Source organism: Megascapheus bottae, chromosome 8 (genome assembly GCF_031878675.1).
Source record: "Megascapheus bottae isolate mThoBot1 chromosome 8, mThoBot2.hap1, whole genome shotgun sequence".
In the NCBI taxonomy this organism is placed as follows: domain Eukaryota; kingdom Metazoa; phylum Chordata; class Mammalia; order Rodentia; family Geomyidae; genus Megascapheus; species Megascapheus bottae.
This window is the reverse complement of record NC_143516.1, coordinates 8271255-8298877: the sequence shown is the minus strand read 5'-3', so window position 1 is coordinate 8298877 and position 27623 is coordinate 8271255. Positions and strand designations below refer to the sequence as shown.

The 27623-nt window shown below is 41.1% G+C and overlaps 1 long non-coding RNA gene across 1 annotated transcript in view; it reads left to right on the top strand.

The window, feature by feature from the left end:
* LOC150059507 (uncharacterized) overlaps positions 1–27308 on the top strand; it is a 50015-nt gene extending 22707 nt beyond the window's left edge. Inside the window, exons 2-3 of the long non-coding RNA XR_016536384.1 lie at positions 22113–22193; positions 27021–27308. This is a non-coding gene — a long non-coding RNA (uncharacterized LOC150059507). The remainder of the gene's footprint in view (positions 1–22112; positions 22194–27020) is intronic.
* Positions 27309–27623: the final 315 nt, after the last annotated feature.

Below are 27623 nucleotides of genomic sequence, written 5' to 3'. Positions count from 1 at the left end.
CAGCTTACTTACTCATGCTTAATGGTGCCCCATTACCCTGCCAGAGCTCTGAAAATGACAGGATGGACTTCTGTATGGAAAGGTAAGGCAACATCTGTCTTCCATCTTGCTTTACCTTCTTACAGTGCATGTCTTTGGCTTGTACTGGATTGAATAAAAATAAAACTTCTAATGAGAGGCATATTTAAGACCTGAGTAAGCTGTCACACCATGAAAACATTCCCCTTGGACACAAGTTTAGAATTTCAAATGATAAAACATCTTTTGATTCTTCAGCAAATCTAAATACTGTTGGCACCATTTCTGAACACTACTCCTGAATTCTTCCCGAGATTTCCATGAAAAGAATCATACACAAAGGATTCATGTTTTCTCTTCTATGTGGATTTTTTTACTTTTAATTTTTAATTGCTGTTATAAAGGTGATATACAAAGATGTCACAAAATTCAAGTAATGAGTACATTTCTTTTTGTATACTGTCACCCTAGTTTCCTATATGGATCTCAGACCCAAAAGACAACCTCCCATGTAAACATACATGATTCAGTTGACTATTGAGTGTAGTATATGCAGGAGTCAAACTCTATAGAGTAAACCTTATGAACAATTAACTGTTTAACAAAATGAATCTCCGGAAACTGAAATGAAATTGTAAAAGAGGTTAGTTGAAGAATGAAGAAAAGAGCAGGGGACAAATACAGCAAAAGTACCCAGTGTACCTATGTGATAAAGGAAGAAGGAAATGGGGAATGAGTCTGGGGAAGGAACAGACAAGATGGGGGACTATGATCAAGAAGCACTGGGCAGTTAGATTGGCATGTTGAAATTGTAACACCTTTGCATAACCTTTTGAAGTTCAGAGAATAAAATAAAATGCAACAAAATAAAGAATCATCGTAGGGCCTTGTTGGCAGAGCCCTTAGCATCTTTTTTCAGTTTCCCTCCCTCCCTTCCTTCTTTCCCGCCTCCCTTCCTTCCTCTTCTTATTGGGGGGTCAACAGTCTTCATGCTAAGCAGTTACTTTTCTGTGCAAAATTTGCTGTGCCTAATCATTATGTGTGGAAGGGAATAGATAAATAGAGACAACTGGGGAGGCTTGGCAATGTTTTTGGAACCCAGAGCCACATGTTAGACGTGGATGCTTTTGAGCAGGGGCTGGCTTGAAGGTGTTGACTCATCCCTGACTCAGATGGCAACCTGTGTGGCCCTGCCAGGGGCACCTGAATTAGAGAGGCAGTGCCTCCGCTCTCCCATGAGAACCAGAATGGGGAATCTGGTGATGATTCTGGCTTGTTGAGAGAGAATCAGCTCTGCTAAGGACTTGGTGAGAAGCTGTCACACACCATTTGCCTTTGGCCTTGTGTGGGTGAGGGGACGCTAGGCTGCTGCTGGTCTTGCCGGTCTCTGGCACAGAACAACAGAGCAGTGGGATGGGAAGAGAAAAGCCTTGTGTGTTGTGGTGTTTGTCTTTCCCTGCTTGCAAACCACCTCTAACATAATCCAAATCTCTATCCACTCTATATTGGTTACTCTCATTATTTTTCTCAAAATATTCTTCCTTGGCTATTCTCTATTCAAGATAAACTAGATCAGCCTGTCACAAAGATCTATTTGGGATAGTATTAAATGTATAGCACTGTAAGGACAATTGATCTGCTTTCTAGATCTTTCTTTTCTGTTTGAGTAGTACTGGGGTTTGAACTCAGGGCCTCATCTTTGCTAATATAGGCACACTCTACCATTTGAGCCATATCCTTAATCCAAGCTTTCTGTTAAGGGACTCACATAGCATGTCTTAGGTCTTTATGCCCTTTAGTAAGTTTGGGGGATCCTTCTTTCCTTCCTTCCTTTCTTCTTTTGTTCTTTCTTTCCTTCTCTCTTTTTCTTTCTCATTTCTCTCTCCTTAGTTCTTTCTTTCTGACGTTGTCCCTCCCTTCTTCCTTTCCTTCCTTCTTCTTTCCTCCATCCCTCCTCCCTCTTTGTCTCTCTCTTTCTGCTTTATATCCTTTTGCTATTCCTGTTTTTGCTCAAGGCTAGCATTCTACCACTTGACACAGCTTCACTTCCGGCTTTTTATTGAAGACAAGAATCTTACAGACTTTCCTTCCCTGGGCTGGCTTTGAACTACAATCCTCAGATTTCATCCTTAGTCACTTTTTTTTTTTTGTCAGGGTGGGACTTGAACTCTGGGCCTGGGTGCTGTTCCTACTCTTTGAGCCACAGCGCCACATCAGGTTTTCTAGAGGTTAGTTGGAAATAAGAGTCACAAAGACTTCCCTTCTGTGCTGGGTTGGCTAGGAACTGGGATCCTCAGATCTCAGCTTCCTGAGTAGCTAAGATTACAAGCATGAGCCACCAGTGCCCAGCTAATAATTTTGTTTTTAAAAAGATAGTTTAAAAAAATGTTGCCTTGCTGAGCACTGGTAGCTCCTGCCTGTAATCCTAGCTTGTCAGGAAGCTGAGATCTGAGAATTGTGATTTGAAGCTAGCCCAGGCAGGAAAGTATGAGATTCTTATCTCCAGAAAACTACTCAAAAAAGCTGTAAATGGGCTGTGGCTTTGAGCATAAAAGCTCAGGGACAGCTCTCAGGCCGAGTTCAAGTGCCAAGACTGGCAAAAAAAAAAAAAAAGGTAGTTAAAAAATGTGGATATTGTACATTACCATCAATTTTCTTAGTACTTAGTAATTTTTTTTTTTTTTGCCAGTCCTGGGCCTGAGCTCAGGGCCTGAACACTGTCCTTGGACTTTCTCAAGGCTAGAGCTCTACTACTTGAGCCTCAATATCATTTCCGGCTTTTTTCTATGTATGTGGTATGGAGGAATCAAACCTGGGTCTTTGTGCATAGTCGGCAAGCACTCTACCACTAGGGCAAACTCCTGGCTCCCAGTACTTAGTAATTTTTTTGGTGATGAAAGGGGATTTTTCTTTGATTAATTTCTAATTGGTTATTACTGAAGCCTGTTGATTTTATATAATTATCATATGTTCCTCCTGCTGAATTTGCTGTAATACATTTCCATTTAACTGTCTACTAGGTTGCCAAAAACTGAATGATTTGTAAATATAGTCATGGTTTTGGTGAAATTAGTTTATTCCAGATTGTGGTTATTTCTGTCATATGCAAATAATAGTTTTTATGGAATTATATGCTATTGGGCTTTATAGGACACCTTCTAGCATATTTAACACTTTGGAATTGTTCTGTTGAAATTTCCAGTGTGAGATGGTCATATGCAAATACTTCTTACTGTTTTAAAAAAAGCTTATTAAAGGTATTACTTAACTGGCCCATCAGTTTCTATGTTTTTAAAGGACAAATATATGTTATATGTATATTAGAATAAATCAAGACAAATCCAGACAAGTCTTTAGAAATAACTTAGCTACTGTGGATAACATTTCAATTTTTTTTTTGCAATTGAAATTATTATCTAGGGTGCAGGAGTGTGGCCTAGTGGCAGTGTTTATCTAGCATGCATCTATGTATGTGGTACCGAGGAATCAAACCCGGTCTTTGTGCATGCTAGGCAAGTACTCTACCACTAGGCCAGACTCCCAGCCCCTCAAGGTGGTTTGGATGTTCCTGTTCCTAGACCTTCTAGTTCCCTTCCTGCACCTTAGAATTGACTGAGGTCACTAGATCTACTTTTGAATGTGTGCGCATTCGTTGCCATTTTTTTGTACTATACTTTCATGGGACCCAAATTGGGATGACATCTGGTCCCTTTCTGCATCTCTCACGACCTATGGCTAGGTTGTATGCTTTCTTAATTCCCTTGGGGAATTTTGAGCAACATTATCTATATTCTACGATAGATATCTATTGTATTTTCTGACATTTCCCTAATCATTTAGTTTGTATAGCTGACACTTTGCCTCTGAATTCAGAGTTGAAGCTCATTGAGCTGCTTGGGTTTAAACATAAAAACAGTTAAACAAGATAAGTTTTGCTTCTGCATCTGTACCAGGTCTGGGTTATATGCAGAAAGAGTAAGTTTATCCCCAAAGACTTGCCAAGAAGGACTTTTTCAAAGAAAGGAATCACTTGCTTCCTTGAACATGCTTTTGTCCGTGAAATACTTTTTCTCTTGGCTTTGGACTGGGTCGTTCTTCTTGGCTTTCTCCCTTACCTTGTCTCTGAGGTGCAATATCACTTTCACTTGGATGTCTTCATCTGGATGCTTCCTCCACTCCTACAACTCAACTCCGCACATCAAAAAATGAGCACCAAAAAAATCAGCATCAAAAAATCAGATTTTTTTTAAACCTTAGAGCTTTGTCTCTTTTTAGAGCTCTTACCTCAGAGAATACATACCTCAAAGCTTGAGAGCACTAGCTTTGGAAGCAAGGTTAACCTTTTTCTTGTCTTATCACTTTGGCTAGAATTTGGAAGATAACTTCAAAATGCTTGTTATTGCATTTTCATTGTTATAATGTTAGCTGTGTTTTTCTAGATAGTCTATTATTAGAGTTCTTAAATATACTTAAAATGTTGATTATGAGTCAACATTTTTTATATTTAGAGAATCCCTGTTAAAAACAACTAATGTTAAAGCCATCCTTAATAAATTTAAGGAAAGCTAAAATGATGTTTTAATGAAACTGATATGGGCCAAAGAAACTGAAGAGGAAAACTTAGAAATATGGTTTGGGGGAAATGAGTTTATTGTTTTAGTTTGCCTCATCCTGGGATACACTAGTTCCTTAATGGCTGATGGGATGTGTGAATGACATCAGTTTAGTTTTGGCTTTAAATGTGTCTTCCTGTTATTTAAGTAGCCCAGAGAGTTCATGGTAATGCTGGGCTTTCAGAAACATTGTGTTTTCCATTTTTGTGTGTGTGTGTGTGTATGTCTGCGTCTGCCTGCCACTACCATCATTGGAATAGTAAGGTCAAAGCAATTTGGAATTTAATTTAACCCCCTTTTTTCTATAATCAGGAAAATTAAATCTTGATTTGGTCTCACAGGAGGCCTCTGGGAAAGCCTGGAAGTTCTTGTGCTTCTCAGAACCATTACATTAATCAGAACATTGCAATCTTGTTAGTACAAAGGATGATGCCTCAGTGCATGGTGGTTAGTTCTGAGTCATAAGCACACCCTTGCTTGGTTGCTGTAAGCAACCCTTGTAAGGCCCATAATGACAAGACTGTAATTTATATGTAGTTTCTGAAATATAAACAGTCCTATAATAAAACTTTTAATTTTCTCATCTCAGAACACAGAATATGGTGTTTCACTAACAATTGTCAAACCATCTTCAGATTGAATCATCTGGATGGATTAAAGATAGAAAATATCTGTATCAAGAATAGGCCTTTTGGTACAAAGTTAAAGGAGGTGATTACTGTAATCATAAAAGATGTGTGGTTGGTGCCGGGAGTTTTGCCTAGTAGTAGAGTGCTTGCCTAGCATACATGAAGACCCAGGTTCAATTCCTTGGTACCACATATATAAAAAAATGCTGGAAGTGGTGTTGTGGCTCAAGTAGTAGAGCTCTAGCCATGAGAAAGCCCAAGGATAGTGCTCAGGCCCTGAGTTCAAGCCCCAGGACTGGCAAAAAAGAAAAAAGAAAGAAAAAAAGATGTGTTGTACATCATTGATACTTAGCAAACATGTTGAATGGAAAAAAAGAAGGGTAGAAATGTTTTGTGTTTGAATGTGTCGTTTGCATCTTTTTTTTCCTTAAAAAATACTTGACACTCCCCAGCTACTTGGAAGGTAGAAACTGGAGGATCCCAGTTCTAGTCCAGTCTGGTTAACAACTGGCAAGAACCTGTCTCACAAACAAGCTGGATATGGTAGTATATGCAAGTGGAAGGCCCTGAGTTCAACTCTGATTATTGAAAAATAAACAAACAGAAAAAGATCTCGAAGATTTCTGGTAGCTGTAAAAGTTGGGAAAATTCTAAAAGCTTGGAAATTTACAACTGTGTTTTTAGAGTTTTATTCCAAGGACTTGCTGTCATGCTTAGGCGAGGCTCTCTATAACGCATTCATTTCCTCTTTACCTAGTTTTTGCTTCATAGTTTTCCTGTTCGGTTGTTCCAGAATGTTCTTCAAAGCTGCTGTGCGGAGAGCCTTTCCAGTTAGATCTAGCTAGAGTAAGTCTCGCCTTCTCACCATGATTCTGGGGGACTTGGGGCCTGCACTTCCCATATAAGGAGGTTCAACTGCTTGAGCATATGCTTGCCACCTTGGGTTACATACACTATGTTCAGTAACCCTGTCTGTACCTCTGAGATTGGGTGTGTATGCATGGCTCTATGTGGCTGTAGTTGGCCCGATCACACTTTTGTATCATGGAAGTGCAAAGAGGCATGGTGTGCAGTGTGCTTTTGCCATGAACCTGTGAACAGAATGAAGTTTGGTGCTGCTGGCTGTCAGTGAATCACTGCTTGAATGGGCAATGAACACTGTGATATTCAGTGCTGAATGGCTGTTTCTGTTTAGTATCAGCCTCTGGTACTCCGTGACCATCGGCCTGTGAATAAACCAGACCATCCATCCTTACCCTTCCTTCTGCCTGCTCAAATCAGAGAACCTAAGAACCTGTAACACAGGTAACACAGATCTTTTCTCTAATGCAACATTGCAGTCAGATATTCTGGGCCCAATTTTCTCAGCTATAAAATGGTGCTTGGATGGCAGTGGCTCAGGCCTATAATCCTTGCTACTCTGGTGGCTGAGATCTGAGGATAATGGTTTGAAGCCAGTTTCAGCAGGAATGTCCCTGAGATTCTTATCACTAATTAATCAGAAAAAAAAAAAACAGAAGTTGAGGTGTGGCTCAAATGGTATAGTGCCAGCTATGAACAAAACAAGTTGACTGAGATTGTGCAGCTGAAGTCCAAGCTCATGGCATGAAAATAGAAATAATAAAATAAAATGGACAATAAAACACCTACCTTGGGTTTAGTTGAGAGACTAAAATGTTGTAAGCTGCTTTATATCCCTTTCCTGTATAATTCTACTTCCTCCTTCCCTCCCTCTTCTTCTCCTTCCCTTCTGTCTCCCCTTCTTGAGATGAGTTCTATTACAAGAAGTCTTTTGGCCTCACCCTCCTAAGTAGCTAAGTAGTTTAGTAAGAAGCATCTAAAATGACAGCTTGTTGGAGTTGTGGGTGAAGAGCATAGCACAGGGCCTAGTACATTACCCCAGAATGAAAGAATGCGAAAGAATGGCAGGAAACTGAAGGGAAGTCTGTAATAGCCCCAGGCTTTCTATGCCTTGCCAAGGTTATCTTTCAGCTTGCCCCCTTCTGAGCACATTGCAGCCCCTTTGCCCTCTGGCCATCTGCCAGCTAGTTTGCAGGGGTGAGGTAATGCCCCACCCCATTTTTCCTTTCCTGCAATGGGAAGCCTGGGGTCCAAGTGGCTGGCTGTTTATTCATCCTGCTGCCTGGGTTTTATAGAGTGACAGGAATGCCAAATTTCCTTTAGGTGGTCTTCCTTGTGATTGGTTAGAGAGGAGATGCAGGAAGTAGAGAAGGTGCTGCACAAAATACCAATGCATTCTTCCCCTCTCTGTGCAGCCACGGAGGTAGAGAAAATAGAGCAAGACAATGCTGGTGTAAGAAGCTAGCAAAAAAAAAAAGCATGTTATGATTAAGATTTAAAAAATTTAAATGTCAGTTGGGCATAAGCTGGTGGCTTATGCCTATAATTCTAGCTGTTCAAGAGGTTAAGATCTCACGACCAAGGTTTGATACTGGTCCAGGCAGAAAAATCTGAGACTCTTATCTCCCACTAACCAGCAAAAAAGCTGGAAATGGAGGTGTGGTTCAAGTGGTAGACAACTGTTCTTGAGTAAGAAAAGATAGGTGGGAGGCCATGAGGCCCTGAGTTCATGACCCAATACTAGCAGAGAAAACAAAGCAACACACTAAAACCAAAACAAAACAGCTGGGCTTAGTGGCTCATGCCTGTAATCCTAGCTACTTAGGAGACTGAGATCTGAGGATGGTGGTTTAAAACCAGCCTGGAAAGTCCATGAGACTCTTATCTCCAATTAACCACTAGAAAACCAGAAGTAGTGCTGTGGCTCAAGGGGTAGGGTGGTAGCCTTGAGCTGAAGAGCTCAGGGACAGTGCCCAGGCTGAGTTCAAGCACCACCCCCCCCCAAAAAAAAAAACCAACAAAACCTTCAGCTATCATAAATGAGGAGCATTATGAGAAGTAAGAGGAAGGTACATGGTCTACCGGTAGAGGTGAGAGTAAATGAACTGAATCCTAAGCAGAGGAAGTGAAGGTCCTTTATGAACTGCTTCCTAAGTTAAGGTTTTGGTTGTTGGAGTGGACAGGTTAGTACTGGGTGCATGGTAGAGTGTGGGAGCTGTGGCCAGTGTCAAGGACTGGATAGACTTTCCTCTAATTCTCATTATTAGGTAGGATGCTTTTTTGATGGTTAATGGGAGGTAAGAGTCTCATGGACTTTCCTATCTGGCCTGACATCTTAACTTCAATCCTCACATCTCAGCCTCCTCAGTAGCTGGGACTGATTACAGGCAGAAGCCACTTGGCACCTGGTTGCACCTCTAATAAGGTTCGGACTTATATGCTGAGCTCACATTTTCTCTACCTCTGCTCTTCCTTGCAGACTTCTCTTCCCTAAGTTGTTTCTTAGGCATGTAAGTGGAAGTATCCACTGATGTTCTGTGCAGTACTTTGGTGGTAAGGCATTTAATGAAGGTGCATAGGGTTATTTGAGATTTATTTATTTGTATTTTTGCTGCTCTGGGAATGAAACTTATGACCTTGCAAAGAGCCAAGAAAATGTTCTACCATTAAGCCATAAATGCAGCTCAAGTTTTAGATTATGTGGACATAGGGAAGCATTTTGGGTAACTGAAGAGCTGTCAGACTTAACTGTCAGGCTGGAAGGGGCCCCGGTGTGGTTAGAGACATGGAAAAGGCAGGGGTCTGGCTGAGCTCTAAACCTATGGTGTGCCTTCATGTCAGCCTCTTGGCAAGGGCGAGGATGACCAGCAGTGTCGGGCAGGCTGCATGGCAGGGCCCCAGCTTGGCCTGAACATCAGTCCACACCAGTGTGTCTGTTGCATGTGACTGGCTGCAGAATGCTCTGGGCTTAGGGGAGCCTCCTTCTCAGTAGTCTCATGGTGATGCCTTGCTAGTGTATTGCTAACATTGCCTTGATTGCCATTTGTGTTGGTTGTACATTTGGTAGGTTATTTGGCTTACTGTATCATAAAGTTGTGTGTGTGTGTGTGTGTGTGTGTGTGTGTTTTGACTTCAACAACCAAAATTCTTTTTCTTTCTTTTCCTTCCTTCCTTCCTTCCTTCCTTCCTTCCTTCCTTCCTTCCTTCCTTCCTTCCTCCTTCCTTCCTTCCTTCCTTCCTTCTTTCCTTCCTTCCTTCCTTCCTTCCTTCCTTCCTTCCTTCCTTCCTTCCTTCCTTCCTTCTTTTATTCTTTCTTTCTTTCTTTCTTTCTTTCTTTCTTTCTTTCTTTCTTTCTTTCTTTCTTTCTTTCTTTCTTTCTTTGCTGGCCATGGGGCTTGGACTCTGGGCTTGGGCACTGTCCCTTAGCTATTCAGCTCAAGGCTACTGCCCTAACCTTGGAGCTATAGTGCCACTTCCAGTTTTCTAGTGGTTAATTGGAGATAAGACTTTCAGGATTTTAATACCCAGGCTGGCTTTGAACTGTGATCCCCAGATCTCAGCCTCCTGAGTAGATAGGATTACAGGCATGAGCTACTGCACTCAGCTAAAGTTTATTTTTGTATAGTTCAAGAGGCTGGAAGTTCAAGGACAAAGTGTCAGGAGACTAGAATTGAGTCTTAGAGATGGGTGGTGATGAGGGTTGTGCACTGGAATGAATATACTGACAGGACTTCAAGTGGTAAAAATGCTGATTTGTGTATTCTGTATATTGTACCACAATTGATCAATACAGAGTTATTTAAAGTCATGAGAGACTGGGTACTAGTGATTCATGCTTGTTATCCTAGCTACCCAGAAGGCTGAGTCTGAGATCTGAGGATTGTGGTTTGAAGCTGGTCAGGGCAGGAAAGGCCTTGAGACTCTTGTCTCCAATTAACCACCAGAAAACTGGAAGTGGTGCTGTGGCTCAAGAGGTAGAGTGCCAGCTTTGAGAGAAAAAGCTCAGGTATAGCACCTAGAGCCCTGAGTTCAAACCTTAGTACTGGCACACACATGCAAAAATCATGATTCCATATTTTTTCATAAGCAGATAAGTTGACAGTGTTGAGACTTATGCTCTGGTCAGTGCCTTGAGAGTGCTGCATTTTCCTCCTTAGCATCCTCAAGCACAGTCCTTTTCTCTGCCTTCCTTGAACTGAGATGGTGATGTTCTTTTAGGTCGTGCCAAGAGTTGTCCTTAAGGCAGAATTCTGATAGCTGTGGTAAGCAGAAATCCTGAGCAGAAAGAAAGAGAGGTTTTTGTTTCTATTGAAATTTACTAGGTGTCTTCGTTGGACAACTAGATAAAGGTTGCATAAAAGTGGGGTACAAATCCAGGGAGATTCCAAATCCTTTGTTTGAAAGATTAAATTTATTTTTAATTGATACATATAAGCAAAAATTGTGCATATTTATGGGATGTCATGCAGCATTTCAGTTATGCATGTGTATATTGTGCCGTGTTGATATCACGTCACACATATCCACATCAAACATTAAATATTTCATTATTGAAAAAACATTCCATATCCTTTCTCCTAACTTTTGCTGTTGTCAGTAATAGAGTACACCTTGAGACTTCTTCCCTGACCTCCGCTTCCTCCAGTTTCTGTTAGCCATCATTCCATACTCAACTTGGATGAGATCAACATTTTTATATTCCCCATAGGAATCATACATGCAGTACTTGTCTCTTGATGCTTGGCTCATTTCGCTTTACATAATGATCTCCAGTTCCATCGTTATTGTGAACAACGGGACTTTTTACGACTGAACAGTATTTCATTATGCATGTATGCTACCTTATGGTAATATAGTCACCAGTTGATGTCAATTTAGAATGTTTCCATTTCTGGACCACTCTTAAGTATTGTTTCCATGTGTATCAGCATGCAGTTGTCTCCTTGTCATACTGTTTTCTTGGGTATATATCCAATAGTGGGACTGTTGTGGATCATGTAGTAGGATTATTTCTTAAGTGTTTTGTATTTTGGATTTTTTTTTCTTTGGATCAATTGTAGGGTGAATGCAGGGCCTGGGCACTGTCCCTGAGCTTTTTCACTCAAGGCTATTACTCTACCACTTTGAGCCACAGTGTCACTTGCAGTTTTCTGGTGGTTAACTGGAGATAAGAGTCTCATGAGTTTTTCCTGCCTGGGCTGGCTTTGAACCATAATCTTCAGATCTTACCCTTTTTAGTAACTAGGATTATGGAGGCATCTGGCCAGTTCTCCCTAGTGACCTTTGCAACAGCAGTGTGCGAGGTTTGATTTTATTATGCTTTTGTCATCTTGATATAAAAACCATTTTTATAGAGTGAGATGATAGGACATTGTAGTTAGATTTGTACTTCTCTCGTACTTAGTAAGATTGAGCCTATTTTCGTGTGTCTGCATATCTTTTTTTGAGAAATGCCCAATTAAGTCTGTTGCCCATTTTTAAAAATTAGGTTATTTAATCGATTTTTGCTATTGAGTTTCTGTTACTGTCTTATCTGGTATAGTCTCTCCTTGCCAGCCATGTACTTGGCAAGGATTTTCTACTTTAGGATCCTAGTTTTGTTGGGCCTCAAGCTCATACAACCTGGGGCCTCTTTCAAAGGAAATAGAATACTAACAGAGCACTTGTTGTAAATAGTTTCTGGTTCTTCCCAGGTATTTCCTAGCGAGCCTGAGATTCATTAGTTCATTGTAGCTAGCTTCTATTCCAGGATGAGAAGCAGAATGATGCCTCCATGGGGGGAGAGAAAGTGGGAGAAAAACATGGGAAAAGCTAACAATGTTCAAGAAGTAATGTACCTACTACCTAATGAATGTAACTGTAATCTTTCTGTACATCACCCCAACCCCCCAAAAAAGTTTCAAAAAAAGAATAATGCCTCCATTCCAGGATGAGAAGCAGAATGATGCCTGTGTGTAACCACACCTCCTACTTCTTTTGAGCTTTATTCTCAGAAGCAAATAAACAACTAATTAACTAAAAAAATGGAGAATATATTCCCTTCAGACCATTTGACAAGTTAGGTAGGAAGTCCCTAGGAATCCAAAATGCTTCATGCAGTTTAAACCCAACTCAAGCCCAGGTAGAGTTCAGCTGTTTTCCAAGATTTCCATTTGGCAATAGTTTGTACAGTTATTTAATATTACAAAGTGACCATTGACCCAAACCAATTAGCTTTGACTTTCTCACTTATATTGTTGCTTTATACAATTTCAGAGGCATATTCTGAGACTATGAATAACATTTCTATGGTAATGATGACCTTGAAGTAGTTTTGTGTCAAAGAAGATGCATAATGTACTCTTGTTTGTTCAGTAATTACTTTTTCATCTTTTTTCCCTCCTCTCTGATTAGTCTTCATATCTATTTCCTTGCTTAGATAAGTACTTCATCAATCAGAGATGAGAATAATCGCATTACCTATGGGAATTCCTCCATGTGGCTCAGAGCTTTAATGGAGCTGTTAGGGAGCTTTTTTTAAAATCATTTAAAGCAACATTTAGTGACCAGATGGACTCTTAGAGGAAGACATTTAATGAGACAGAACAAGCCACAGGAGGCCTTCATGGAGGGGATCTTGGGTTAGCTGTTAGGGCTTTTATTTTACCTTTAGCAATACTTTCTCTACTTCTTTTTTTGTGTAGGAAAAATATATCTTTTGAAAATAAAATTATGTTATTCACATTGTGTTATGAAAATCAAGTTGGACATCAAAGATAGAGCCTCAGCTTCTTGTGAGTGAGCCTGATACTTGAAATGCCTGACTGAGGGCAGTTGTTAGCTTGCTTTTCTGCTTAGCCAAATCCCTTTTTTTTTGGATATGGATTTCAGTGTCCAGATTGTCCATTGTTCTAAAGTGCCAATCAAGCGCTTGGATGATAAACTCGCCAAATTCATTCTGTCACCTCTAGGACTAAGCTAGAATTTGAATCTTAAGTGAAAGGTGAAAGCCAAGTTCTCTAATCATTTACACTCTATTATCATTCAAGCAGGACTTTATACTACTCAGGCCTCTTGCTTGATGGAAAATAATTGGAGAGTGTTTTAGTTTCAGAGCTTGTGTGGGGTGGAGAATAAGACCTATTTGTGTTTATGGTGGATTCAGGGCCTCTCTGAAAAAATGAAATGAAAGGGGGTTCGCACCTTAGTTTTAGTGTGGCTGCCATTTCCATAGTTTGCTGAGCCCCATTGTTTTTGGCTGCTTGCATGCTCTAGAGAAAGGGGTCTGGTGGAAAAAATGATATGAAGAATGAGTAAAATGGGGAGGAATTTTGTATTGTTCTGTAGGTGATCAGAGGAAGAGGGAGGCATTAAAAAAGAGAATAAAGCCAGATAAAAATACAGTGGGCGGTATTGCATTAGAGTTTGATTTGGTTGCATCTGTTTTCAAATGATTCCTACAAGTTTATGAACTTCGGTACTGGGCAGATAAACATTCTTTGTCTACATTTTTAAGATTCTGTAGTTAGAAAAGGATCAATGAGATTTATTTACTTACTTTTGTGTCTGTGTACTTTTGGTATTAGAGCTTGAACTCAGCACTTGAATGCTATCCTAATGTTTTCACTCAAGGCTACTGTTCTACCACTTGAGCCACAACTCTGCTTCTGGCTTTTTGCTGGTTAATTGGAGTTAAGAGTCTCACAGGCTTTCCTGCTTGGGCTGGCTGGCTTTGAACAGAGTTCCTCAGATAGCCTCCTGGGCAGGTAGGATTACAGGTGGAATTACAATACACTAGTGCCAGACAAGTTAAGATTTGTATTAAAATGAACTTCTATATTTATGTACGTTTTCCTTCTTCATCTGAGGTAGTCACATCACCTGTGTGATGTTAGGCCCAATTAGGTTAGTCTGAAAAGTTTGATTTTACTAACCTAATTGGGTCGATATACTTTCCAATACATTGACAGTCCCGGTTGCAAATGTTTATATTGGGATTCATTTCTTCACCATGGTGGGTTTTCTAAAAGCCAGCTACTGCTTACTCTGCTTACCCTTTCCCTCTCCAGGTTTGTTATCCTTCATGTTTGCTCATTGTGGGAGAAGGTTCTTTTCTGTGGCCTCTTGATAGATGTGGGCTCCCGGCTCTGTTGTCTGAGTTTTGCACAGTTCCAGTTGTGCCCTTCCAGGCAGCTGCTGGAGTGTTGCTTATTTTCATACCTATACCCCCACATCCCCTTCCTCCCACCCAGGGCCTGGTGCACCTCTCCCAGGCTGTCCTATCTGTCACCCTATACTGCAGGGCACTCGATATCACTGGCCTTTTTGTCCCACAGATGCCTCTTATAGAATTATAAAATAAGAGTGATGATTATTTACCTTTTGCAGTATTTCAGTTCTTTACTTGTGAAGGAACTTCACAGATGGCCTCAGAGCTCATCTCAACATGGGCCACACGTGAGAGCCAGGTGGAGAGCTTAAAGAATGCCCTGGTCTCTTCCTGGGCTAGGTAATCAGCGCCTCAAGGCACGGGGCAAGGCTACTTCACTGGGTCTTAGAGCTCTCCAGGTGATTTGTTGGAGCTGGGTAGTTAACCACTGGCATAATTCCAACATATCTCTCTCTCTCTCTCTCTCTCTCTCTCTCTCTCTCTCTCTCTCTCTCTCTCTCTCTCTCTCTCTTTCTAGGTAGCCTAGGTATAGTTAATAACAGCTGACTGTGACTTAACCCAGAATCTTCTGGTAGCCAGCCCTCTTGAGCTCTGATTGTTGTTGTTATTATTATTATTATTGCCAGTCCTGGGGCTTTAGTTCAGGGCCTAGCACTGTCCCTGGCTGGGCTTTCTCAAGGGTAGAGTTCTACCAGTTGAGCCACAGTACCATTTCTGGCTTTTTCTATGTATGTGGTACAGAGGAATCGAAACCAGGTCTTCATGCTTGCTAGGCAAGCACTCTACCACTAGGCCAAACTCTCGGTCCCTGTTACTATTTTTTGAGGTGGGTGTAGGCTGGTCCTAGGGCTTTAACTCAGGCCCTGAGTGCCACCTATGAGCCTCTTTATGCTTAAGGCTAGATCTTTACCACTTGAGCCATGCACCGCACCACTTCCAGCCTTTTCTGAGTTGTTTATTGGAGACAGGAGTCTCATGGACATGGGCCAGGAGTTTGGCCTAGTGGTAGAGTGCTTGCTTAGCATGCACGAAGACCGGGGTTCGATTCCTCAGTACCTAGCCTTGAGAAAATCCAGGGACAGTGCTTAGGCCCTGAGCCCAAGCCCAGGACTGGCAAAAAAAAAAAAAAAGGAGTCTCATGGACTTTTCTGCCTGGGTTTGCTTTGGACTGGGACTCTCAGATCTCAGCTTCCTAAGTACTGTTATTCTTCTATATAGCCCGACAAGAAAGTCCAGGACTGGGAACGTTGGCAGGAGAGGCATCTCACCCTGCAGTGTGCAGGCCAATGTGCCTGGCTTAGTTTTGAAGGTTTGCAGATGCTGTATTATGATCCTGTGGACACTGATTAGAATATTATGCAGAGCATGTGGCACACACCCTCAGTTATGTCTCCTTGCATGTGCACCAGGATGCTGCTGCAGGATTCCCCTGCTCTGCTGGGCTGTCCACAGATGTCATAGCATTAGCCCGTCCAGGGCCAGTGTGAGTATCTCTGGTTTCCAGAGGAGGTGGGTGCAAGGTTCCTGACTGACAAAATCCCACAAGATGCTCCTGCAGCCAGGACCCGAAGGCAAATATTTGGCTCTGTCCTGTTGCCACTAAACCACACAGCACCTTATATGCTGAATTCAGAGCTTATTTCTGTATGGAAAGATGTCATTGATAGCTAGATTCCATGGCTTATGCCTGTAATGCTATCTACAGAGAAGACTGAGATTGGGAGGATCTAAGCACAAGGCCAAAGATGTCTTATGTACAAATAGCTGAGTGGAGTGGCACATACCTGTCATCCTAAGCTATGTAGGAGGCTGAGTTTGAGAAAATCATGATATTAGGACAGCTCAGACAGAAAAGTCCAGGAGATTCCATCTCAACAGAAGAAGCTGGGCGTGGTGGAACATGGCTATAATCCCAGACCTAAAATAGGTGGATCACAGTTCTTGTGCAGACTGGAGGAAGGAAGCATACCATATCTTGAAAATAATGAGGGCAAAAAGGACCCACTTTTATAACAGTGAAGGGAGTGGGGCGCTGAGGTGTAGTTAAGTGGTAGGGCACTGACTCACAGTTCTCAGAGGCCTTTAGTTTAAATCCCAGCACTGCCAGGAGGAGGATGAGGACAAGGAGGAAGTCAAGAACAAAAGGAAGGATGATGATTGGTGATGCTTCCTTTCTATCATTTGGCTCTTTATCTGGCTGGCCACTGGCTGGGCCTGTTTAGTATAAAACCTTTGGTTAGTGGGTGACGAGAGAGACTTCATGATTCAGCTCTACTCGTACCTTTTACTACACTATCCATGTCACTTTTGGGTTTACTTTTTTTTTTTTTGGCCAGTCCTGGGCCTTGAGCTCAGGGCCTGAGTACTGTTCTTGGGCTTTCTCCAGGCTAGAACTCTACCACTTGAGCCACAGCACCACTTCTGGCTTTTTTCTATGTATGTGGTACCGAGGAATCAAACCCGGGCCTTCGTGCATGCTAGGCAAGCAAGCACTCTACCACTAGGCCGAACTCCTGGCCCGTTGGGTTTACTTTTGGGTTTACTCTGTGATGGTTTCTTCCAGACTGCAGCTTTGATATTTTGCATGGTTTATTTGATTTCTCAAATCCATCGATGTTTATTTCAATAGTCATTTTACATTTATTTCTTTTTCTCTGATTAAATACTTCTTTTTCTAAGCCACTTTCCCTTGCATTTTATGGGCATACTATATTTTGAATCTTTCCTAAGGTACTTAGATAAAGAGGAGCGTTGCCTTTGATCTCAGCAGTGTGTAACTAGCAGACCCACTCTCCTTTGGTGTTTTCAGAAAAGGAGGTGGAGCAATATGGACATTCAAAAGGGCCCCTAGGTTTTTCCTAGTATCCACCCTGGACCATCCCTATTTACAGGAACCATTTTCTCTCTTTCAATCAATGTGTACAGTCTGTACAATGACTCCCAGATTTAAGAGTTCTGTTTTTTTTTTTTTTTTTTTGTGGGAAAGTGGAAGAAATGGCCAGAGAGGAGTCCTGGAGCCCTCAGTTACCCTTTCTGCCTTTAGCTGTGGTTGCATCCCCTGTGTGTCCCCCAGCTGATCCTTCCTCACCTCACAACTCATTTTTGGGTTTGTTAAGACCCTGTGGAAGGGTGTCTGCCACCTCTACAATGTTGGGCTGTGACTCGCCCTGTTTTGTACTTGTTGTTGGTATAATTTTATCTGTTCTTTGCTTTCTTGGTGTTCTTCTAACTTTCTGGCCCACCTCTGATTTTTTTTCCTGCCTCTAGCATTTCTTTTGTTTTGTTTTTGTTTGTTTAATTTTTTATTTTGTTTCTTTGGCAGCATTTATTCCTCAGCCAAATTAATTTGTATGAAAGATAGATAGGCATTTAATCTGCTGAAGAACCTTGCTGGTGTCTAATCTCATTGCTTTCTCCTCAGCTCTAGAAGTTTCCTCTCTATACCTGGGGCCCCTCTGTAAGGGCAGAGGGGGTGTTCAGAGGTCCCTATCGAAAGAAAAGTCCCCTTTAATGTATGACAGTCATCTTGCCCGAATCCCCTAGGTTTTCCTATGCTACTTGAGAGTTTGATTTGCTGTTGTTGTTTACTTATTTATTTTTGTGTGTGGCAGGCAGTATTCGAGCTTGAAACCAGGCTTCTATCTCTTGCTTAGCTTTTTCCCTCAAGGCTGGTGCTCTATCACTATGAGATAGGTGCATTTCTGACTTCCTGCCTTCAAACTGTGATCCTCAGATCTCAGCTACCTGAGTAGCTAGGATTAGAGGTGTGAGCTTTCAGCACCTGACTTCATGTTTCTTTTTCAATCTTGCCAATGCACTGTGTTATCTCAGCTCATCCTTGTCCCACATCCATCCCTGTTTCCTGTACCTAAAGGCCTTTCAAACCACACTCTATCCTAGTGAGGAAGAGAAACCTTACTGCCACTACTCCTGCCTGTTCTTGCCTTTCTTCTGTCTTCTCAGTCTTTTGAAAAGCCTAGGAATAACCTGGGAACACACAGTAAACCAGGACCAGGAGCACTTTCCCTTGTAAGGCAGAGCACATGTGTGTGTAAGAACATCTGTGTTCCCATTTGCTTGAGGAAGATCAGAGTGAAGACCCTGCACAGGAGCCAGGGATGGGGGTGGGGGGTGAAGGGGCATGGGCTCTGGTGGCCCTTGTGATGGCATTGGCATAAGGGTGTGTGATATTTCACAACCACCTTTTGTAATACCATTCAGAAGAAGAAGGCAGAAGGAATAAACAAAGTCACAAGGAAAAGTGTGGCATGAAAACTGGAGAAAGGAATTAGATAAGAGGAACCAGAAGTCTGGATTATCCTGGGATAATGAAAGCTAGCAGATCAAGTGATAGGGTGGGAGGGGGAGGAGGAGGAGGAAGCTGGAGCTAGGGCTGAGACCTAGGGAAGCCTCTGATACATTTGAAATGGGAGCCTGACTGTGGGAGAGTTTTGGTTGAAATGTTGCAGAATAATATTTTTATAGCCTGGTAAATGGCGCAACAAACAAATAAACTCAGGGCATGCTTCAACAGAAGAGCGTGGAGCCCTTAATTCACTTGTTGAAAGGGAATGGGGTACCTTGTTTAAGCAAGAAACCAGAGGCTGCCTTCAGACTCTGACTGGCTGCCAAATGCACATGAAAACTCAGAGCAAGGACTGGACCTTCAGACGCTTCCATGGGCTTGCAATGTGCCTTTTCTCTTCCATCGTTCTAGGTGAGAGGATGCAGCTGTGTCTTACCTGTGGCGAGGATATGTGTTCTCACAAGGGATGATTCTGTACTTAGAACCTCTGGACCTTATCAAAGACAATAGAAATGGTTCTGTTTCTTCCCTGTTTCCCTAATTTTTTGCCCACTGAGTTGCCAAGTGGGCTCATTAGTGCTGGGTCGTTAGTGCTGTGATAATTGTTAGATTTGGCTTGGGTGGAAAGTTGGTCTGATTTCACCTGCAGTTATGTCTTGGCATGTCTGCTACAGAGCCCATGTCTTTTAACAGCCCATTTTATCCCCAGTTTTGTAATTGGTTCACTTATCAGAATGGCTCTAATTTGAAATAATAGTCCTTGAAAAGAGTGTAATTAAAAAGAAAAACAAAAAACAACACCATGGTATAGATGTTTGCTTGGAAAGGAAAGTAGGCTAATTGACTTTAGAACAAGTAAGATGTTGTCATCTAAAATATTCTTTTAAATTATTCACACAGAAAATTTCTTGTTTGGCAGGAGAAGAAGATGGTAGCTCTAGGCAGATATGTGTTTTAAAGATATGATGTGAGAGATGGTGCCACAGCAAGTACTTTCTTTCTTTTTCTGTCTTCCTTCCTTCCTTCCTTCCTTCCTTCCTTCCTTCCTTCCTTCCTTCCTTCCTTTCTTCTTTCCTTCCTCTTCCTCTTCCTCTTCCTCTTCCTCTTCCTCCTCCTCCTTCTTTTTCTTTGTCTTCGTCTTTTTTCTTCTTTTTGTGGGTCATGGGCCTTGAACTCTGGGCCTGGCACTATCGCTGAGCTCTTCAGCTCAAGGCTACCACCCTGCCCTTGTGCCAAGCTCCACTTCCCAGTTTTCCAGAGGTTAATTGGAAAAAAAGTCTCAGGTCCTTTTGTGCCTGGGCTGTCTTTGAACTTTAATCCTCAGATCTCAGCCTCCTGAGTAGCTAGGATTACAGAGCCTGGCAAGAAGTGCTTTCTCTACTTGAGTGAAAGTAGAGTAGCTTTTGATGATTTTAATGTTTAAAGTTTTCTCCACAAAATGATTTATCTTTGTAAGTTAAGACACTGAGATTATTATATTAGGCTCATCATTATGTTAGGTTCATTATTATGTTAGAGTCATTGTTATAAACTGAAAAGACCTTTTCTTCATTGACATATGAAATGGTCATTTTTGCTAACAAGTGGTCTAAATTAGCTTTTGTTTCTTTTTATAATTAATCCTGACATTAGATTTGAGATACTATTGGTAAGCTGATCTCTGCTGATTTTAATATTTGAGAATTTAAGGAAATAAAAAGTGTCTTTGTAACTGCTGATATAGGCCAATTTCTTGAACAAACGTCTTATAATGCAAAATGGTATACTTAATAATAGTCACATTTAATTTAGTACATTTTTATTTATTTTTTGGCCAGTATGGGAGTTTGAATTCTGGGCCTACTGCTTGCACAGTTGCCATTCTACCACATCTAGCCCAGATAGTTGCTTGTTATTTTGGAGATAGGCCTTTCTACCTGGACTGTCTTTGAACTAAAATAGTTCTGTGTGGCTAGGAATACAGCATGAGCCACCGGCCTTCAGCTCAAACTATATATTCTTGCTGAATTATTTGAATTATGGATAATGCTATCATTTCAGAAAAATGGAGTCATAATCAGAGTACAGATTGAGACAACCCCCTTTAAAAAAAACACAAAGTTTATAAATGGGCTGGCAGTGTAGCACAGTGGTGGAGCACTTGCTTAGCATGTGTGATACTTGGGGTTCCATCCCCAGTACCCACCAAGCATAAAGAACACAGAGTATCCTAACCAAGCAGAACAAATGGCAGCATCTTGTGTCTGAGCTCCTGTCTGCTTCTGGGACAGGGTTGCTTCTCTGGCATGGTGACAGGAGCAGAGGCTGTGTGGTTTCCTGGACTTTGCTTTCTTTTTAAAAATCCAAGAAGCTCATTGGCCAAACCCTGGGGAAGCAGGGAAAGAGGCAGATAGAAAACAAGTGTAGAAGTAAGCTGGTGGAGAGTAAGAACGAAGCTTGTTGGCATCAAAGGCAAAGTCTGGAAACTGTTCTTGATGTAAGCACAGATCCATAACAGAAAAAGTCAGCTATGTAGAGAACTAGTGCCTGTTCAAAACTATCATGTGAGGCTATGGTGGAGTGATCCAGTGTGCCAAAAACAGTGCCAAGACCCATACATTTCATATTTTGAATCCTTTTGGCAACTCAGGGGTTTTTTCCCCCCCTCTTCATCTTTTTTTTTTTTAATAGAGAAGAAAAGTATCTTAGTAACTTGCTTAAGAGAAAAAGTGTACCATTTAAGGATAAGTAGGCCAGAAGCAAGACCCAAATCTACCTGATTTCAAAGCTTTAATTCTTTCTCCTGAATCATCCTGCTTCCTGTAAATCTACCTGGAAGCTTCTTTTTTGGGGGTAGAGGGAGAGGAGGGTGTGTTCTTGTTTCACTGTTTCTTTTTTTTTTTTTTTTTTTTTTGCCAGTCCTGGGCTTGAGCTCAGGGCCTGAGCACTGTCCTTGGAATTTTCTCAAGGCTAGAGCTCCACCACTTGAGCCTCAGCACCATTTCTGGCTTTTTTCTATGTATGTGGTACCGAGGAATCGAACCCGGGTCTTCATGCATGCTGGGCAAGCACTTTAACCACTAGGCCAAACTCCCGGCCCCTCACTGTTTCTTCTTTTACTCTGCTAACAAGTGATTTCTAAAACTTCATCTCTTCCACAAACTTTAAAAAGGAGGTGTGCTGTTCTGCTTAAGGTGCAGATCCAGCCTCACTTGACATTTCCTACCATGGGAGTAGGTTTACTTTTGGATGTCTTACCTGTAATTGGTGCAGGGAGGAGGGGAGTGGGTGGCAGGAGGGAGCCCATGCGTTGAACACTGGGCTGACTGTTTAGTACATACCTACACAATATTGAACTGGCAAGAATGCGTTATCTTCTAAAACCCTTCAAGTACTCATGTGTCTATTGTGATAATTTTACTTTTATTCATGTAGCTAAAATAACATCATTGACCTATTTCTACCTTAGATGGCCACATAATTTATGTGAACATGCTGTTTGAAATTATATGCAAGTTATTCCATTTATCAATTAATTATAGTATTTTTTTTTTCAGCTCGAGTCTTGCTACCTTGTAAGCTGCTCTTGAGCTCAAGTGATGTTCCTGTTTCGGTCTCCCAAGTGGCTGAAACTTCAGGTATGCACTGCCATATCCAGACATATCTACTTACATTATAATTGCATCCAAGTCATGCTTCACAAACACTGAATAATCAAATGATAAAATTAATATGCCATGTAGGAAACTATCTCTGCCTTATCTTAAGAGTAAATCTTAGAAAAAATAAGATTATCCACTTATAAATTATATTATTTATTTATACTATTATTTAATATTTTACTTATAAATAGGTAGAATGTTATACTGTCGTGTGTGTGTGTGTGTGTGTGTGTGTGTGTGTATGTGTGTGTGTGTGTGTCTGAGTGTGTGTGTGTATGAAATCTGAAGGCTTGGGCATTGTTCCTGAGCACCTGGCTTCTACTTACTTTTGTAAGCTCCATGAATACTGGAACCCAGTTTGTTTGACTTGCTGCTATAAGTTTACCATTTTAAAGAATTGTGTTGTTATGTTAAATGTTTCATGAATATGTGTATAAATGAAATTTATTCTAAAACCAAAACCTGCAAGATATACTAATATTCTGCAAATCCATCCTAGTCTTATATAATATAGTAGAATAGAAAAAGGATTATTATCATAACCCAAGCATCCAAAGAACCAAAATAGTCAGGAAACATGTGATTTTAGAAAGTTGAGATCAGAGCCGGGAATTTGGCCTAGTGGTAGAGTGCTTGCCTTGTATGCACAAAGACCTGGGTTTGATTCCTTGGTGCCACATACACAGAAGAAGCCGGAAGTGATGTTGGGGCTCAAGTAGTAGAGCCCTAATCTTGAGAAAGCCCAAGGACAGTGCACAGATCCTGAGTTCAAGCCCCAGGACTGGCAAAAAAAAGAAAGTTGAGATGAGAGGAATAAAAAATATTCATTAAAACCCTTACTCTAAAATACATCACATGGGGAGAGAGATGAGTGAGAATGAGAGGAAGAGAGGATGGATACATAGTAAATGGTGGTATTTGAAGAAAATGAATTTGGGGAATATGAGAGTTATTACAATGTTTCTGTGACTTGAAAACATTTAAAAAATAATTGGATGCCTGTGAATCATGCCTGTAACTCTAGCTATACAGGAGGCTGAGATCTGAAGATCCCTGTTTGAAGCCAACCTGGGGCAGGAAAGTCCATGACACATATGTACATATCTATATTATACATTTAACTTCTGTTGGGAGCTGAGTGCAGGGTCAGGCTGGCACATGAATCTGCATCACTGAGTAAGATAACCACACAAAGAAATGAGCTGTCATGTATGAACACCATGCCTAACTTTGAGCTATTTCGTCGATATTGTGAATCACTTTCTGCTGAGACTTCATTACCATTGGGTACAAATGTGTTATTGCTTCATCACTCTCTGCTGAGACCTATAGTGAGAGTAAACACATGGACCTCCTTGACCCTGCCCACCTTTGCGCTGATAGGCTCCTGCACCCTATATTAGCTGACTGTACTTCCTCAATAAATGAATTCCTGCCTTGATGGGTCTACCTGACGTGTCTGATTGTCCTCTGGTGAGGGAGGGCTGGGTGCGGGTGGTCACTCGGCCCTCTCCGTTCTCTGCTCATCCTGGTTGGGGAGTGTTCTCTCTATCCCTCCTGCAGGTCGGGAGGGACCAAGGACTAAAAACCCTGACAATGTCTACCCAAAATAAACATAAATACATAATGGCATTTCTGATTCGACCAAAAATGTATCTATCTACCTATGTATCTGTATTAAATGTGAAATCTCTAGGTCTGTATGCACACCGTATTGGTCTTTGTATCTGCTTACTTGTGCATATATTTCCATGTTTGCTTTTGAATATATTTACTTGTATGCATACAAGTGCATACATGAGTGCATACATGAGTGATACTTAATTCAGTATCAGAGTCTGTTCTAGCCCTCCTTTTTTTTTTTTTTTTTTTTGCCAGTCCTTAGCTCAGGGCCTGAGCACTGTCCTTGGGCTTTTTCAAGGCTAGAGCTCTACCACTTGAGCCACAGCATCACTTCTGGCTTTTTCTACATATATGGGACCGAGGAATCAAACCTGAGTCTTCATCCATGCTAGGCGAGCACTCTCCTCGCCAAACTCCCAGCCCTCCTCTTTTTTTTTATTTGTTTCTTTTTCTTATGGGAAAAATCCAGTTATCTATGGTTTCTTTATGAATTTGCTCAGTTCCACCATATGTGTAAAGTGGTTTTAGGCTTGCCAACTTGAACCCAGCATATTGTAAACTTCTTAATTGGATTACAGGGTTTATGCAGTATTTGCTTTGGTTTCATGTTGCTAGCTTATAGTAATGCAGTGAGAATGGGGTCGTAAAGTTATTAGGCCGTGCTCTTCCACATACACACTGTAACGAAGCCATGTCATCTGTCTCTAGCTGGGTGAATTTCTTTCTTACAGTTTCATTCTGTCTTGACATTTTCTGAACGCTGATTGAAATTCTGAAGCTGGCACTATGGGCTGCGCAGTGCTATGGTTTTAAGCAAATACATATAGTGTATGTAGTACCTCAAGGCCAGATGGAAGAGCTGCATCATGCTAATATCCTCTGTGCCTCTGCGCTGACTGCCCCTCCCCTTCTCCTACTGCCTGCAGCACTGATCTTGTATTAGAAATTTGCCTTTTCTGGAATGTCATGTCAGTGGAGTTATAAAGCATGGAGCCTTTTTGTCCTGGCTTTTTTCTCACTTCATAAAATTAATTGATGCTTCATCCAGGTTACCAAGATGGCTATATCACTTTCTATTCAATATCATCATCAGCTGTGTGTGTGTGTGTGTGTACCTTTTTTGGGACTTGTACTCAGTTTTGTGTTTTGGCTCATTTTATTTTCTGTTAATAGCTGGTAGTCTAGCACTTGAACCACACTTCCATTTCTAGCCTTTTGATAAGTCCCACAGACTTTCCTGACCAGGCTGGCTTCAAAATGAGATCCTCAGATTTCAGCCTTTTAGGATTACAGGTGTGAGCCACCCTTTCATGTCTGATGTTACCAAGTGGCTTCTCTTGCTTGGTTATTTGTTATGAGCTTTATGTATTTTTTAAAAAAACTGACTTGTTTTCTAATTTTTGGATTGTAATAATTGTATTTGTATACATTTTGTATTCAAGCCCCTTATCAGATATGTGATTTATAAAGCTTTTTCTCAATATTTGACTTATAACAGGTTTTTTTTTTTTTTGCCAGTCCTGGGGCTTGAATGCAGGGCCTTAGCACTATCCTTGAACTTTTTCCTCAAGGGTAGCATTCTGCCACTTGAGCCACAGCACCATTTCTTGCTTTTTTTTTTTCCATGTCAACATACTTTTATTTAGTAAAAGCACAGAAATTATACAGTCGCTGACTAGTCAATATTCCTGTTAATACAATTGATTGAATCTGCTGAAAAATGGTTCCATATCTTTAAACACTATTAAGTGTCTTTTAGTATGTACATCCTCTTGTAATTTGTCTCCCTAGAGCCCTATTGTGGACATAATTGAAATCAATACACCTGTATAAGATCATCTAAGACTTTAAAATGTATGTAATGTGTCTTTTTAATAATAACATTCTGGTGTTACATTGTTTAATCTCTGTATGCCTATTATGGTCAAGCTTCTCCAATAAGGTTTCCACAAAACATAGGCTTTTTATATGTATGTGGTACCGAGAAAATCAAACCCAGGTCTTCGTGCATGCTAGGCAAGCGCTCTACCACTAGGCCAAACTCCCAGCCCAATTTTTTTTTTCTTAAAGAAAATAACAGGTTTGAATTTTGTGGGCAGGCAACAAGAGTTAATAAAAAAAGGCAGTGATTCATGACTTAGAAATGCAGCAACAAGATCTCTGGAAGGCACTGTAAATGATACTTTGAATACTTTGTTTTTCCACAGCTAAGCAGCAGTGATTTAGCATAGATCTTATTATGGCCAACTCATTGTTTATCCCAGAACTTTACTGCACTCCTAAAGTTAGAGGGTGTGTGTTGGTGCATATGAGTATATATACACATGCAATTGTAGGTAGGTTTCCTTCAGTATATCTTTATCTGAGTGAAAATTACATGAAGATATACATATGGAAAAGTGATAGGACTATGTGGTTAAGATTTATTCACTTTATGTGTGACTAAATAAAAAAATGTATGTGGTAAGCTAGACGTGGTGGTTCACGCCTGTGATCCTAGATACTCAGGAGGCTGAGATTTGAGGATCATGGTCCAAAGCCAGCCCAAGCATTAAAGTCTGGGAGACTCTTACCTCCAATCAACCATCAGAAAACCATAAGTGGGGATAGGGTGGTAGCCTTGCGCTCAAGAGCTCAGGGACAACACCCAGGTCCAGAGTTCAAGTTCCACAACTGACAAAAAAATGTACATGGTTAGACTTAGTGGCTTAAGCTTGTAATCTTAGGCATTTGAAAGATCATAGTTCAATGTCAATACAGGCATAAAAGGTTTTAAGACCCCATCACCACCAGTGGCTTGGTTGAGATGGTATGCATTTTTCATCTCAGTTATAGAGCAAGTACAATGGCTGGGTACAGTGGTGCCTACCTATTTTCCCCAATGACAAGAGGAAGTACAAATAGAAGGATTGGAGTCCAGGCCAACCTGAACAGAAAATGAAACCCTACCTCAAACCTAAGCAACAAAAAGAGGTTGCAGGTGTAGCTCAAGTAGTAGAGCATCTGCTCAGCAAGGGCAAGACCCATAGTTCAATCCTCAGCATTGGGTAAAATATCTATAATCTATCATCTATATCTACATCTATCTATGAATGGATGATAGTGAAACTTAATAACTGCTTTGAATAAAAAGAATAAGCCCAGTGCCCATGGCTCACACCTGTAATCCTTGCTACACAGGAGGCTGAGATCTGAGGATCGTGGTTCAAAGACAGCCCAGGCACTAAAGTTTGTGAGACTCATCTCCAATTAACCATCAGAAAACCAGAAGTGGTGCTGTGGCTCGAGTGATAGAGTAGTAGTAGCTTTGAGCTGAAGAGCTCAGGGACAGTGCTGAGGCCCAGAGTTCAAGCCCCACAAGGAGAAGAAGAAAAAGAAGAAGAAGAAGAAGAAGAAGAAGAAGAAGAAGAAGAAGAAGAAGAAGAAGAAGAAGAAGAAGAAGAAGAAGAAGAAGAAGAAGAGGAGGAGAAAGAGGAAAGAGGAGGTGGAGGAGGAGGAGGTGGAGGCGGAGGCGGAGGTGGAGGAGGAGGAACAAAACAAAATATATGAGAAGAATGGATGAGTAAGTATGTATGTGGAATCACTCTACCTTATTGAACACTACAGTTTAGGCCGAAGACAATACTATCTGTCATATAGATATGAATATGACTGAGCCACCAACTCTGAAAACTGATGGTCCTGTTCTGCTAATGCTGTAGGATCAGGGATCCACCACCTTGGTTCTAGGTTTTGTGACAGTTGACAAACCTAACTGTAATTCCTTTCAGCTCCATTTATTCT